Below are 16,115 nucleotides of genomic sequence, written 5' to 3'. Positions count from 1 at the left end.
ACACTACTACACACTCTCTACTACAGTCACTACTCTCTACTACACACTACTACACACTCACTACACACTCACTACTACAGCCACTACTCTCTTCGACACACTCTATACTAGACACTCTCTACTACACACTATCTACTACAGTCACTACTTACTACACACTCTACTACACACTCTACTACACACTCTACTACACACTCTACTACACACTCTACTACACACTCTACTACACACTCTACTACACACTCTACATTACACACTCTACATTACACACTCTACATTACACACTCTACATTACACACTCTCTACTACACACTCTCTACTACACACTCTACACTACACACTCTACTACACTCTACTACACACTCTGCTACACACACGCTCTACTACACACTCTACTACACACCCTCTACTACTCTCTACTACTCTACTACACATTCTCTACTACTCTACTACACACTCACTACTTTCTACTACACTCTACTACAGACTCTCCACTCTCTACTCCACACTCTCTACTCCACACTCTCTACTCCACACTCTCTACTTCAATCTCTCTACCTCAATCTCTCTACCTCAATCTCTCTACCTCAATCTCTCTACTTCAATCTCTCTACTTCAATCTCTCTACTTCAATCTCTCTACTTCACATTCTGTATTACACACTCACTACTCTCTACTACACACTCTCTACTACACACTCTACTACACATTCTCCTACACACTCTACTACACACTCTACTACACACTCTACTACACACTCACCACTCTACTACACACTCACCACTCTACTACACACTCACTAGTCTCTACTGCTCACTCTCTACTACACACTCTACTACACACTCTCTACTACACACTCTCTACTACACACTCTCTACTACACACTCACTAGTCTCTACTACACACTCACTACTCTCTACTACACACTCACTACTCTCTACTACACACTCTACTACTCACTTACTACTCTCTACTCACTCTCTACTACTCACTACTACTCTCTCTACTACTCACTACTACTCTCTCTACTACTCACTATTACTCTCTCTACTACTCTCTCTACTACTCACTCTCTACTACTCACTCTCTACTGCTCATGACAATGCCATTTATTTATCTGTTTCCAAAACCAACACATAAATAAAACATTTGTCATTTACAATGCCAAAAGCGCTAACTTTTGCAAAGGCGAGACCGTTGCATTGTAAATGCTTGTTTAATTAATGTGGACAGGCTTATATGACAACGGAAGTTTTTCCCGCTTTTGTTGTGTAAATATTATAATTGTATATAATAATTGCTATCTTTCCTTCCTTCCTTCTTCAAATCACAAGAGCACCCCTTTCCTTTCTACTGACTACTCTGATAGTCTTTTGCGCAGTTCACAATCATAATTGTTTTATGAAGATGTAAATAAATATGTAAATCTTGGTATAACAAGAACCCTGAGTGTGGCTATAATCTATCATTTTTGTTTCAGGTTAAATTGCTAATTTTTGGGTACTGTTTTCTCATTGCATTCAATGTACTAACAATACCAATTTCAATATATCTCCCCCCGTTGCTTGAATCAATTTATGCAGATTTAATCGCATCTCCAAGACATAAGTGATACTCATTTAGGTTTTGTTTGAATTACTAACGGTTATGAACAACAGACCAGATCGCCAAGAAAAGGGCCACCTGTAATTGCTAATCAAAACCCATTATGTATTCCCATCAATAACTTGTATGGATCAATGTTTTCATTTGGTAATCCTGCCAGGGTATTCAGTCTCTTGATCATTGAGACATACGGCATACCCCCATCTTTGGCATGGGGTGATGACCTACAATTACTAGATTAGACCAAATGATGATCTGATGGGAAAGTGCAGTGCAAAAAAATGAAGATGAATGTGATGGTTAAAACAGGATAGGGAGCTTCAACAAAAATTACTTTATTGGGCATAAGCCCCTTCCTTGTTAAAAACAAGAATAGTGCAACAACATAAACGCAGTGTAAACAAATAGCTGCGAGAGGACCAACATGTTTCAGCCTATTATGGGAGGAAACCCAAGGCTTTCGTCAGGGTCTCTGTTCTCAAAGAATGCGACTGCCAAATTAGTGAGAAACGTGTGAAAAAATTATAGTAAAAAAAAATTATAATAAAAAACACACACGTGAACTAATAACAGTAAAGGATATATTTCTCCTACATCTGTTTCAATTCCTCCTTGGCACCTGGTGTGATCTACAACAACAAAAACGTATGTGGACCCTTATTAGGTTCAAAGGTCTGTTAAAAACGGTAATCTATTCATTAGTGTTCAAGATTTTCAAGTACTCACCCAGTGTGTCCGGGGAAAGGACCTCACCTCTTCCTGGACCTGGCTCAGGTAAATGTGAGACCCCGCTCTGTAAGGACAAGACAACCCCTACACTTAGTATAGATAGAGCGAGCCCTTTTTACCTTGCTCTGTCTATAAATAATGCTTGGGGTGCACCAATGTGTCTTGCACATAGAGCCTGACTTCCTGGTATAAACATATCACCCAAGAGAGTCCTCGCACCCACATACAACTCTCTAACTAGACTTTACAAAAAATATTTTAGCATATGTAGTTTAAATAAACTCAAAAAATGATTGCCAATACAGCAAAAAGACCTTTTGTCGCCTATTCAAGGCTGACAGATAAAAGGGGCCAAACTTTTAATGAGACAACCATGAGGTAGTTGGCTTGTTTATCACTATTTAATGTTAACCAAGTCCTCGTAAAACAAGTGCCAAAAACAGCCCAGACTGATTCTAGAGCCTACCTGTCCGTCGTTGTCCCAAACAATGACTGAGTCAGGGGGGGGCATTGGCTGCTCGAAAGAGCCTCTATTTCATACGTTGAGACCAGCTTAACTCGCGTACTCACGCGAGATTTTGATGGACTACAGAATGATGTCACCAGACCAGGAAGGAGTAGTTTTAACCAACCGCAGCCTGATTGTATTTAAACATAGTGTTGGATATAGCAAACAGAAAAGGGAAACATTTCGTAAACTCTACAGGATGATGTCACCAAACCAGGAAGGAATAGTTCAAAGCAACCCCAGCTTAACTCGCGTAATCTCGCGAGATTTTGACGGACTACAAAATGATGTCACCAGACCAGGAAGGAGTAGTTTTAACCAACCACAGCCTGGTTGTATTTAAACATTGTGTTGGAAATAGCAAACAAAAAAGGGGGAAACATTTCCTAAGCTCTACAGGAAGGGTTAGGAAAAACAGATTGCGTATACCGGGATATAGTTAAAGCAAACAGTGTTTACCGATAACATCTTTAATCGCGTGCTCTCGTGAGATTTCAAACGGACTACAGGATGATGTCACCAAAACAGGAAGGAGTAGTTCTAAAGCAACCCCAGCTTAACTCGCGTACTCTCACTGGATTTTGGACGGACTACAGGGTGATGTCACCAAACCAGGAAGGAGTAGTTCTAACCAACCACAGTATCAAGAATGGTACAAACTCCAGATCTTATGAAATCGGAACAAACTACAGAGTAATGTCCATCAAATAACAGCTGTAGTTAAGCAGAAAATAAGCTCAGCTATATGCACTCAACAACTATCGTCTCTTGCATCTTCTGAAAGTTATAAAGACACTTAGTATGGTAGTCTTATAGGTATCATAGAATGCTGCAAACACGTTATAGTGATAAAATAACTCCAACTGTTAAGAACAACATGGAGTGGAATCACATCTTACTGACAGGGTGGTCATGATCATTGTAAATTGAACCACGGAATATCATCGTTGAGCCCAATCCTGTCAGTGCGTAATTTGAAGACCCATTTCTGTTCCTTATAAAATAGGAATTTTGATATATCACTTATGTGATGGAATAAACGGTTTCTCAAGAGCAACCCACATAACATCTGTTTCACTGTGGTTGTGTTGTAAAAAATGTTTAGTTAATCTTGAGACATCTTTTCTGCAACGAAACGTGCTTTTATGTTCTTGCATCCTCACTCGCACCTTCCTGGTGGTCATGCCTATATAGCGTAAATTACACGGGCATGTGATTTGGTAGATAAGGTTAGTGCTGTTAGTTAGTAAAGTGTCTCAACTGCCAAGGGTGGTCGGTGCCTATGTTGATGCTTGTTGTCTTGGTCGTTTAAAGGACAGACCGAACATCCCCCACATGGATGGTGTCCCATTACGGGAGGTAAGTCCCACAAGGTGCCCACCCCTCTGGTAGAAGTTTCTCGAGGACGGGTGTGTATCAGGCGGTCCCTTAAATTGCCCGACCTCTTAAATGCATAAAGGGGAAACTCAATCTTATCATTGCTACTGTTTAGTATGCGCCAACGACGCCTAATGATTTTCTGGATACAATTGGATTTTGTATTATAGGTAGTAACCAGAGTCAGGCGATCCAGTTTGGTCTTCTCTCCTTTCGGTTCAAGAAGTGCCTCACGATGATTGTTGGCTGCACGTTTCGACGATTGTTTGATGAGTTTCCTAGGATAGTGTCTACTGGTTAGCTGTTCCGATAATTCCTCTGCATGATGTGCAAAAGTTTCTGGAGTTGAACAATTCCGCCGAACTCGGAGGAATTGCCCAAAAGGCAAATTATCGCGTAGGGATTTGGGGTGCTGACTCTCGTATAGAAGTAGCGAATTTCTTGCCATCGGTTTTCGATACAATTCACTTTCAAGACCAGTCTCCGTCGTGTAGATGGAGAGGTCCAGAAAGGAAACCTTCTCTTTGCTTGTTTCGATGGTAAAGTGTAAGAAATCGTTCTGATTATTCAGCCACCGATGGAAGTTTGTAACTGAATCTATGTCCCCTCTCCACACCACTAGAACATCATCTATATAGCGTTTCCACCACAATATAGACGAGAAAAAGGAGTTAGTTGGATTTAACACTGTTGTCTGTTCGAACATATGGACATACAGGTTTGCTAACGAAGGAGCAAAAATGCTGCCCATGCTCGTCCCTGAGACTTGATGGTATACCGTGTCTTCATACCTGAAATTTTTTTCTTTCATAGCTATGGTGGCTAAAGACATAATGAAAGGTACAGGGGTGATAGTCAAGTTCAGTGTCACCCAGGATGGATCTGATGGTCTCCATGCCAAATAAGCAAAGCAGGTAACGTAGTCTCTAAAAGTGGGATATTTGCATATAGGGTTATAAATTGTAAAGTAAATAATCCTATATGTGCTTGACTGTCTGCGATGACCCGAGAGCAGCAGTGCCAAGGGACAGGCTCTGCATTTCTTGGCTGTTGCAATCTTTCGTCACAGCACTGCTGGCTTCACATATCCGAGCACCCTGGCCAATGACCGAAACCACTGGAAGCAGACATAGAATAACTTGTTCCTTTATTATACCCCTGGCGCGGTGCGTTGTGGTCCTTGCTGCGTTAGGTGCTGAGGCTGCTTCCCTCTGTTGATAGAAGCACATCACAGTGCACCTGTAACATTAACCCAGGACTACTGCAGCCATCCTCCTCCTTGCAGAAGCTGCTGGTTCAGGACTAGCATTTTAACTAGCATCCAGCATTGATCTGAAAAAGCCAGTTGTTAATTTCTGAGGGTTTAAGTGCAATGCAAATTACTAATGTAAATGCTAATTCTGGATTATTAAAACACAATCTATTTTAATTTTATCCATCAACAGCCTCCTGCACCCACCCCTCATTGTCCTTCGGACATAAAACAAAACCAGACCTGCTGAAGTTGGGTACTCCTGCAGATTTTATGAATTCATTGGGTAACTTTATTTTTTAGTTAGGATTTCATCTCAAGTTTCTGCCCCGGTCTGTAGAATTGAGGGTGCAGTTATTATGCGTAGCTCACTGGCCTCATCTGGTGGCTTAGTGGACTAATGAGTCCACTGCAGTGCCCTATATTTGAGCTCATGGTCACAGGTTCAAATCCCTCCCTGTCATCCTTCTGAGGTCGATTAAAATGAGAACCATTGAGTTGGGTAACAATAAACATCTGTTGTTTGGCGCCAGGATATCCTTAGGTTAACGTGCTCTTTTAAAATACATATTTTTTAATGTTATTTAGACAACGGTGCGCCTCTCTAACTTGATGTTTTCACACTTTCGGGCTACCACATTTTTACAGTTGAAGGCGCTGTACCAAATTTAAAAGTTTTTGTAACACAAAATATTCATGTTTCCTGCTTTTGATTAAACTTCTCCATTATTAAGCTAGTAAAATGTCTTAGTGGGTGAACGCACATACTGCTGAGATCTCTGTGCAGCTATCCTGCCTCAAGTTCTAATGCTCTCAGGGCCTACTTTGCCTTTTAACCCTCCAAGGTCCGTGATGTTGACATTGTCGGATGGATCATTTACCTCCTAAAGGCGAGACCTATTGCTATGCCAATGCTTGTTTTTCACTTGTTTCATCTTCTGCTCCCATTAGTCGAAGCCTGGAACCTCCACCAATCTCCATTTTTGTAGTGTCAAAGATTTGGCCACTAATGTAGCAGTAACGTATCAATTCGTCTAACGTATCGATTCGTCAAAAACCGTTAAGTGTAGTGTTAATACCAAACATTGTGGCCAATGAGTTGAGAGCTAGAGATGTCTGCAATTTTCTACTTCGCCACTGAAAGACTTGGGCAGGTGAAACAAACATGTATGAAGTCTACACCTAAAGCACGACCTGGGAATAGACGGGAACATACTTTGTAAGCGGGATGGGGTATAGTATAGTTGCTTCTTACAAAAAAAGGCCATACATTTAACGTTGACCCATCTTATGGCTTTATTTGTCCACTAATTGTAAGATTTCCATGTATGCACTTCTACTTTACACACTTTACACACTGTAGAGGTCTGACTCTTTAGCAAGGCTAACCGGGCAATTTTATAATAGTTGTTTAATTATTCGGTACCAATTCTCTCCCCCCTCTCCCTCTTGTCCTACTCGCATAGTATGCTTGTCTAATCAAAGTTGCAAGGGTATCTCCAGAATGTTGCGTGTTTCGCATAAAATTACGAAGCTGAAGAAGAAAAAAAACGAGGGAAGCCATGGATTATCCAATTTTAACTGATCCCATGTCTTCATGACCCCATTCACCAAAAGATCTCAAATTGACACACACTTTTTTATTTTATTTAATTTTGAACTAGTTTAATACTCTTGTCATCAAAGGGGAAGAAGACTCAATGACTTACAGTCCCATATCCAGATTTCGGGGTGGAAAGAAACAAACAGAAATTCCTCCTTCCTTTGGGAAAATCTAAAAAAGGATTGTGTGGAAGCTTGAATATACTGTGATAGAAGCTTTGGAATTTTAACAAATGGAATAAGCGGACTACTGCTTTCTAAGAGCATTTGTCTAAGATAAATATTGCGTTCCAGGTCCTGGGGAGTGACTGCCAGAGCACACAAATCCAAAAAAGCACATTGATATTTTTGGAGCCGCGCAAGACCCCCAACCTCCATACGAATCTGCAGAGTTTCTAGTTTGGTATGGGATTTCTTTCCTTCCCAAACTAATTTGTGCAATACCTAGTTGACTTTGTAAAAAAAAAAAAATAATAAATTGGAGAACTTCAATCCTCTTTTTTAGGTCTCGTGGCGTTTAGCAGCGCGTAAGCGCTGTGTCCGCCAGAGATCTATTGTCGCTGGGTCTGCTTCCCAGGAGACAGCACCTGGCCGCGCGCATTGCCTCTTGAAGGAGGCGATTTGAGCGGGCCACGCGCACAAGAACGCACGCTGCATTACAGACACCGACACATTGAACTGTGAGCGTCGAAGAGTGTGAACGCGCGCTTACACAGACAGTGAAGCATGCTGCTTATTTTCACTTTCCCTCCCCCCTCCGCCGCCGGCTCCACTGCCCATCACCGCGCACAGGAGTGCTCCGTTCACACATCACAACGGCTCCCACACCGAGGACCCTCCTTTGCTCACTGAAATTACTTTCCGCTTCACACTTTCCGCTCCTCCTAGCCCCACACTCCCCCGGCCACAGCAGACTCACTTGCGCCGCACGCTTCTTACCTTCCCATGAGAGCCAGACCCCCGGCGCAGTCCTCGGTGTCGAGTTCCTGAGCTCCACGTCTGGCTTGCGGGAGCACGGGCTGCAATCCGCCTCCACCGGACAGGAAGAACAGCGGGGCATCTATACGGTCCAGCCCCGGGGTGCCCTCTGGTTATCATTATGCACAAACCAAGCTGTGGCGTGGGCTTCAGAAGCCGGAAGTCCCGCCCCACAACAAGTTTCACTTTCGCTGAGGCCCAGCCCCGGACCCCAGCCCTTGAAGAGACACAGTGACGCGCACTTCAAAGGTAGGCAAACTGACGCCGGCACCAGCCTCTGCCCCAGGCCATGGCAGGCCCAGCCGGCCCATCCGTATTTATTTTATTTATGCGTGTTTATATATATTCACACAGTTCACGCTCCCTCGTATTTTTTATTTATTTATGCAATGTTGTATAGCGCGGACTTTACCCGAAGGTGTCGGAGCGCTTCACAATAGGAACAGAACTGATATACCAGGAGAACATTACACAGATTACAAAAGCAGAAGTTAAGTTACATAAGGTAAAAGTGACAATTGTGAGCAAACGAAATACAAGAGGTAGCAATCGGTACATTCCAGGAGGAAAAAGTGACGTGTGCAGGTGACAATTGTGAGCAAACGAAATACAAGAGGTAGCAATCGGTACATTCCAGGAGGAAAAAGTGACATGTGTGCAGGTTACAAAAGCGTGCAAAGTACAGGTAGAAGTATAATACTGCAATACATGGCAGACACTCCAGCACAAGAACAAACGTTACATGAGGCAATGGTGGCACTTGTGCAAGTATCAAAGGCAAACAAAATGTAAGAGGTAGCAAACGGTGTGTTACAAGAGAAAAGTAACGTCAAGAGAAAGCCTCAAGTCTTCGCTGCCAGAGATTTAATGGGTTGATAAATGTGTTTTTTATCTGCTTTGACTCCAGTTAAACAAAGTACCAGCAGGAAATTCGCTAGCAGCAACGCCCGCCATAGCGGAGAGAATGACTTACTCCTTCTAATCCTACATCCTGTTCTTTTGAGCGCGCCGTGGTAAAAGCCTGATATAAAGAACATTTCTGTAGCCGTTTGTTCTCGCCCATTTGAACTTGTGCTCATTTCATGGATGTTTTAGGATGAAAGGCTCTCCTAGATATTCAGCAGTGCAATGTGTTGGCAACAAGCGCTTAACCCACTGAGTTTTAATAGCACATTTATAAAGGGTTTCAATGCTCAGATCTCACAAACCAGAGACCTGAATAAAAAGGCATTCGAGTTGTATAAACACATTCATCTACGTGGTCAGACTTGCATAAACCTAAAACTAGACTGTCTCAGCGTGAAAAACAGTCCCGCTCGCTTCACTTCCTGTGGCGCTCGTGGTCACTCTACAGCCATTCGTATGTCTTTAGGACGGGCGCCCTGCTGCAGAGTCTCTTTCCTGGCACAGGTCTGTCTCAGCAGCGGCGTTCCACACTCACTGACTGGGCTGAGCAAAGGCAGTGTGTACACTGGGGGTCAAGGGTCACAGTTTCATCATTCTGAGATTAGTGCTATGCAGACTAATCAGTTGGGAAATTGGAAAACCTGTTATTAAGCATTAGGAAACCGCTTACCTTTAAAGTGTGCAGGATGTAAATGGTAAACCCTGAAGCATTATTCACCGTGGAGCGCGTCATTAAAGATTATTGCCCTTCTCTCGATTTATGAGTCGAAAATGCACAGAAGGCCAGTGAAGGAAATGAAACTATTGACTGACTCAAAGGTCAGTAATACTGCTAGATTATGACAATTCAAAGTTTGCTAAAAATGTTATGCAACGCATTGTCATACACAATGCCAATAACTCAAACTTTAATGCTGCGAGACCTATTGCCTTGTAAATGCTTGTTTATTAGTGCAATTAGATCAATAATAGTGTGTGGTGGGGACTGCCATTGTCTTACTAAATTCTTGGCCTTAGAAAGAGCTGGTGCATACTTTAGCTGGAAAAGCTGCGACAACTCATAGGTTTCCAGGGCAGGCTCAATTAGCTATCCAGGCATTTTTGTTTCCTAAGTCTACATGTCGATGGGAAGTACTTTGTCAGAGCAGTTAAACAAAAGTTCTTGAGACTTTATATGATTAATTCTGTAACCACCCCCCTCAATCTGAGAATGTTTAGATCTTTCTGAATGCTCTGGCAAGTTTGTTCTTCCGCCAAGTAAAGAATTGTATCATCTGCAAATGAGTTTGGGAGCCCATGGCAGGGGTTTCCTAATTAATCTGAGAGTCTTGGCATAGAAGCGAGGCTATTGGTTAAATAAACAGTGCAAACAGCACCAGAGACATGGGGAAAACCTGGTGAGTGCCACATCTAATTTCAGGTGATCCTGCCGTTTGGGAGTTTGCTATTGTTTTTGCTTCTGCTTTACTATATAGGTTCATCATGAGTTTCACCAATTTGGGGGGGGGGGGGGGCGGTTTGTGGAGGGGGGTTGGAATTGAACCGAGGTAAAATTGCAAATAAAATATCCCACTGGACTAAATCCAAGGCCTTTTCTGCGTCCGTCATAATGATTGCCGCTTTTGATTTATTGTTTGTGAAATAGTCGATAGCCTGATTTAAGAATTTGGTATTATTTGCAATGATTCTCCATGGCAGAAAGCCACATTGATCTATATCCCCCACTTCTTGCGCTAGGAAAGATATTCTAGAAACCATATTTTAGTAAGCCATTTATAGTCATTATTAAGCACATTGATAGGGCGACATGAGCCCAGTTTGTCAGTCGGCTTATCTTTTTTTTGAAGAAGCTTACTATAAGAAAAGTATTTCGGGAGCTGGCATCCCGCCAACATTTTCTTAAATGGTTGTACCAGCAGTCTTGCTATTTGAGCCATAAACTTTTTGTATAGCTTTATTGGCAACCCATTGCACCCACAAGCTTTCCATTGGTGGATCTTTTAATGGCCTACTGTACTTCAGTATTCATAATGGGAGCCACTGCGTGGACCTGTTGGTCTCAGATAAGCATGGGGAGATCTATTGTCCTGAGATGATCATTAATTATTTTTGAAGAAGCGGGAGGTGGCGATGTGTGTATATAGCTTTTTAGAGTGCCTAATAAATTCTCCATCTATTTCTGCCCGGTCCTCTTCATAAATTGCTTAATAACAACATTGTTGACTGACCACAACAAAAATCTCCCAGCATGCTCGCTTTCTTTGTAAGGTTGCTAGAAGCCTGTGTTCTGGTTAACTATATTCTGGGAGTCCTAGTGCTTCTTTAAATGTTGCCTAGTTTCTCTCAATCTAGACTCTGTTGTTTGAGAGTAGTGTGTTAGGTGGATTTGAGATGCTTGTTCTAGATCGCGCTGTAGTGCCATTGTTTTCACCTTCCTTAGCTTAGAGAAGTTGACTTTAAAGGAGATTACCTTCCCCCTGATGAACACCTTGTATAACTCCCAAACGGAAAATGTAGATGCTGATCTGATGATCCGCTCTAGAAACTCCATGACATTGGCTCGCATACTCTCAACCCATCCAGCCCCAGTTAAGAGCCCTCTCTAATGCCCACCGGGGTCGCTCGGTCTGATTTAATATTATCCCTACTCTCGATCACTGGGACGGAGTGGTAAGAGAATGTTTTAGTAAGGATAAAAGGCTTCCCTCTACCCCACTGATGAAAGATTAGGAAAAAGTCTATCCTTGAGGATGAGTTAAACCTCTTGAAAATAAAGTATACTGTTGTGCCTGCGGATACTAAGCTCTCGGGATCAACTAAAGCAAAATCTCGACCTATTCTGGTCTCCAATGTGGAAGCTCTGAATTTATTTTAGGGTTTATTCTTAAGAGATGAGTCTAATTTTATATTCTGCAAGATATTGAAATCACCCCCTACAGGGGTGTGGAATTTAATAAAATATCTACTTTTCCATTGGGCAAGTTCATAACTCTACTTGTCCTGTAACAAAATTTGCTGATCCCTTTTGTGCAAAGTAATGCTACAACAAATTGAAACTATCTCATTATACAAGTGCTCTGATATATAGCCTTTCTGATGATGCTGGGGCTCCTACCATAGTATAGTCTGAATATTAGCAATTCTGTTATGTTGCCACATTTCCGCAGATCTACATACTGGGGCTTGAGGTAAGCCATAGTTCCAGGGTTGGAATGCCCTTTTGAGTCTATGCAAACCTACTAGCTTGTATGTTTTAAGGGGTTTCACCAACTCTTCTCTAATCTTTTACCATACTGAGAAGTTGAACATTTTCTCCTGACAATGGCAGATGTAAAACATCATCTAGGGCTGGGGAAAACTGTGGTTGGAGGGAAAGTGAACTTGGAAACACTCAAAAGATTTTTGCATAAGCAAATCTTCATATGCATATTTGCTCTTGCTTAAATGCAGTTGAGAAATATTTTCTATGAGTACTACGGTTTCTTGGCCTACTTCTGTAAATGCTTGTGAATTCACTAAAACCGTAAATCTGCACTTAATGCAAGGACCTATAACATGGGTGCACTTTTGAGACTTTCATTAATAATTGGGCCCTTAATTAGGTCTTGCGTTCACCATGACCTTTTGTGTTTATTAGAATTCTCTCTCTCGCTCTTGTTCTCTCTCGCTCCACCAATTTCTTACCTACTGGCTTTGCCAATGCTTGTTTAATTTAGTTTCCCATAATCTTAATGAAACTGGTTATACTGATTTTCTATTATTTTATTGTAATTGCATTTATATAGCGCTTACTACCCCTGATGAGGCGTCCAAGTGCTTTTTCGGCGAGCAGCTCGCTACTCCAGAACCCCCAAACTATTAGTATAGTGCAATATGAAAGTAATTTGAGTGGTGGATATTAATCCTTTATTTGGAATGTGAAGGGTAGCAGAGGGATAGAAGAGGAACAGAGGTTTGCATATATATAGCGCTTGTTACCCCTGATGGGGTGCTGAAGAGCTTTTTAAGGCGAGTAGCACGCTTCATTGTTGTCCATACCATTGGAGATTGAGGTGTCTGCTAAAGACCAGCCTTTTCCTGCAATGTAACGGCCCTCTTCAAGGTAGGGAACGCCATTGCTTTGAATGTGTTCAGATCTTCCCCAGTAAAGTCTTTTTAATTTATGGAATTGGGAAGACTTTTTTATATTCACGAAGAACCCCTGCTGGTGGAACAACTTCATTATGAATAATTTTGGGAAATGCTAGCATACATAAACACATTTAAAAAAAGATGCTGCAAATAAAATGGTACCTAAACTTTTACAGTAGTTTAGCTAATCATTTTATTCCTATTTGCATTTTTTGTGAACATTTTATTTTGAAAGCAAAGAATCATCAATCTTGCTTTCAAGCTTCTGCAAATATTTGCATCTAAGTGGAGAGTATTTTGGGAGCATTAAACTTTCAAAACGTGTGTACACATTACCACTGTCTGTCAGTAGTGCAGTCCGAACTTTCAGCATTTAGTTAAAGTGCTTAACCTAATAAAGGTTTTGCAATAATGAACCATAAAAACAAGTTTGAACAACATTAATACGTACACAGATATTAACTTCACTGCTGACCCTGCCCTTTTTCTGATCCATAAGATGGTACTGTAAACTGGTAGCCAAAGGGTTTGTGCTGCAGGGGGTTGAGCCTACTTGGCCCAAGGACAAAATGCACTTAAACTTGTTTCCCTAGACCCCTAGGCGACCGGCTATAGGAATTCACATCCCTGCTGTATCACCACAACGCCAAGAAGTAACCGCAGCACATTCTCTAGTTCTTTGAGGGCAGTTGCATCATCCTCTATTGGGCTGTAGAAACTAACCATCTGGAGGACCGGATTCCCATTTTTCACACTACTATCCACCTTGCTCTAGGATCCCTCGTAACCTGAAAGACCCCCCCCCCTTTCCCCCCCCCCCCCCTCCCTCCAAAGCATGAACAGAACTGGCACCCCCTCCCCATGCTGCTCCAGCTGATGCATATAAAAGCTTGGGAGATGAAGCTTGGCATTCTAGGAGGAATGGATTGTAGCTTAAGGTGTGTTTCCGGAAGCAAAATTATTTGAAATTGAGCAGATATGAGCCACTGAAGCGTAGATTTTAGCTTAATTTGATTGACCTATGCCACTCATCTTGCTGGGGCCACTACACCAGGGGCGGGGGGCCCCCAAGCTCCAGTGGGCCCCTCCGGCACTGTGCACCATGGCTGGACCGGTCCCGGGAGGCTACGAGGGTGGAGACCGGTTTAGTTTCTGCAGGCCAAGGGCCAGTAACCGCAAAATCAGCAGCCCAGTCACTTTCAAGCCTGGGCGCCACGGCAGTGCAGGCGTGAGTCCGGGACAGACCAACCAAACTCCCGCTTTAATTTCCACTACATCAGTCATTGTGGAGATAAAAGACAGACAACATCCTCTGTGCTCACTTGGTGACAGATGGTGATGCGGACAGTAGTAGAGAATAGAATGCCATTGCTTCGCTCGACTGGAGATGGAAATGCTGCCTCCTGGTCATACAAAGGTGGAACAGTTCCTTGGTCTATTTTGTAATGGGAAATGAGATTGGACACTGGTGGGTAAGTGATGGAACACATTTTATTTTCTGTCATTGCAGGCCCTATTTCCTCTTGCCCTCTTAAAGCATTTGAGAATATATTCTGCATTACCTTATCTATTGACTCATGTCATCAAGGTCATTTGAACGCTGTTCTTTTACTCTCTCTGTGCCTCGTTAAATTGGCACAGCCCCCTTGCTAGATGTAGCCATCCATAGTGTCACCTGGGAAAAGCTCCAGATACTCCACTGTGTGGGGTAGCAGTTAGAGGTGGGCGAGCCAACAAATTAAGGGAGTGAGTCAAGTCAAGGGTCTGGCTTGTCCCTAAGACCTTTATTTTATTTTGGAGTTTTATATAGCGCTAGCCAGACCCGAAGGTATCGGAGCGCTTTACAACATTTGTCAATGACAGTCGAGTATACAAAGAGTGGCACAGTAATCAAAGGTGGGTGATTGATCGGTAAAAGTCATGTATCATTCAAATGCAGAGCAGTCGTGTTGGTGGGAATAGTAGGGGGAATACTGTGTGGGTCAAGAGGAAGATGCTGTAAGGAGTTGTTCTTTTTGTATTGACTGGATCCTCGGTTGGTGGCGGATCATTATTGTAGGTCCGTTGTCACTTCATGAGGGCTCTATTGAGGAAGAGCACTTTGAACTGTCTTTTGAATCCTTTGAAGGAAGCTGCTTTTTAGGATTCAGCGAGATCCCTCGACTCTTGCATGGACATTGTGGCTGGTTTCTAAGGGGGAGTTCTCTTCCATCTGAGTCGTTGGGTTTTGTGGTGATAGATGTATTTATTAGGAGTGCCAGTGAGTGTGACGGGTAGGTGTTGGGTGGTGGAAGAGGTGCGGTTGAATAAGATTTTATTAATAATCTGTATAACTATTTCTAGCTGGTATTCTAGTCTAGCCAATCTTCGGGTTGTATTCATGGAGGGAGGGGTGGGGGAGTTTGGTCTCGGTGTGACCAGAGCCTGGCCATTTATGGCTGGGGGGTGCTTGGTTGTGTTCTGGGATGGGAATAGCTTATCTGTGTGGTTACGGCTCCCTGTACTAATAGTATCTGTGAGGTTTGGGGTAAATTGCGGGGGTGGGTTGTGCTAATATACGAGCTAAGCTCTCGAAATGTTTCCATGTAAATCATGACCTAAACCTCACGTAAAACATGACCGCCTTTTCAGAGTTCTAATAAGTGAATTTCTTTAACGTGCGTTGCTTTGGCATTATATTACATTATATCACTGCACTGAAAAGGTACTTATTAAAAGAGATTTTTAAAGCACGAACCTAGGATCGTTCTTGCACAACCCTGGTGACAATGAAACTAAGGAACTAAAAGGCAAGTCAGTCATGTACACAGTGTATGCCGCCCAGATTCTTAGATAAATGCAACATTATTGTCTATTAAATTAAACACAATTATTTTTAGTACTGCTGGTATTCTGAACTCGTGTATTAGAAAGTGCTTTCATATACGGCAATCATCTGGGAAATTACATATTTGACAAAGACCACACAGTTTGGTTAAGTGGGGAAGCTAGGATTAAGCCCATGTTTTCTAGTTTCACTTTGTACAA

General features: G+C 42.4%; 1 protein-coding gene across 6 annotated transcripts in view; it reads left to right on the top strand.

The window, feature by feature from the left end:
- Positions 1 to 16,115, top strand: part of SBNO1 (strawberry notch homolog 1) — a 1,344,504-nt gene that overhangs the window by 64,592 nt on the left and 1,263,797 nt on the right. The window lies entirely within an intron of this gene.

This window comes from Lissotriton helveticus, chromosome 11 (assembly GCF_964261635.1).
Source record: "Lissotriton helveticus chromosome 11, aLisHel1.1, whole genome shotgun sequence".
Taxonomy (NCBI): Eukaryota; Metazoa; Chordata; class Amphibia; order Caudata; family Salamandridae; genus Lissotriton; species Lissotriton helveticus.
This window is presented reverse-complemented; position numbering and strand designations above follow the sequence as displayed.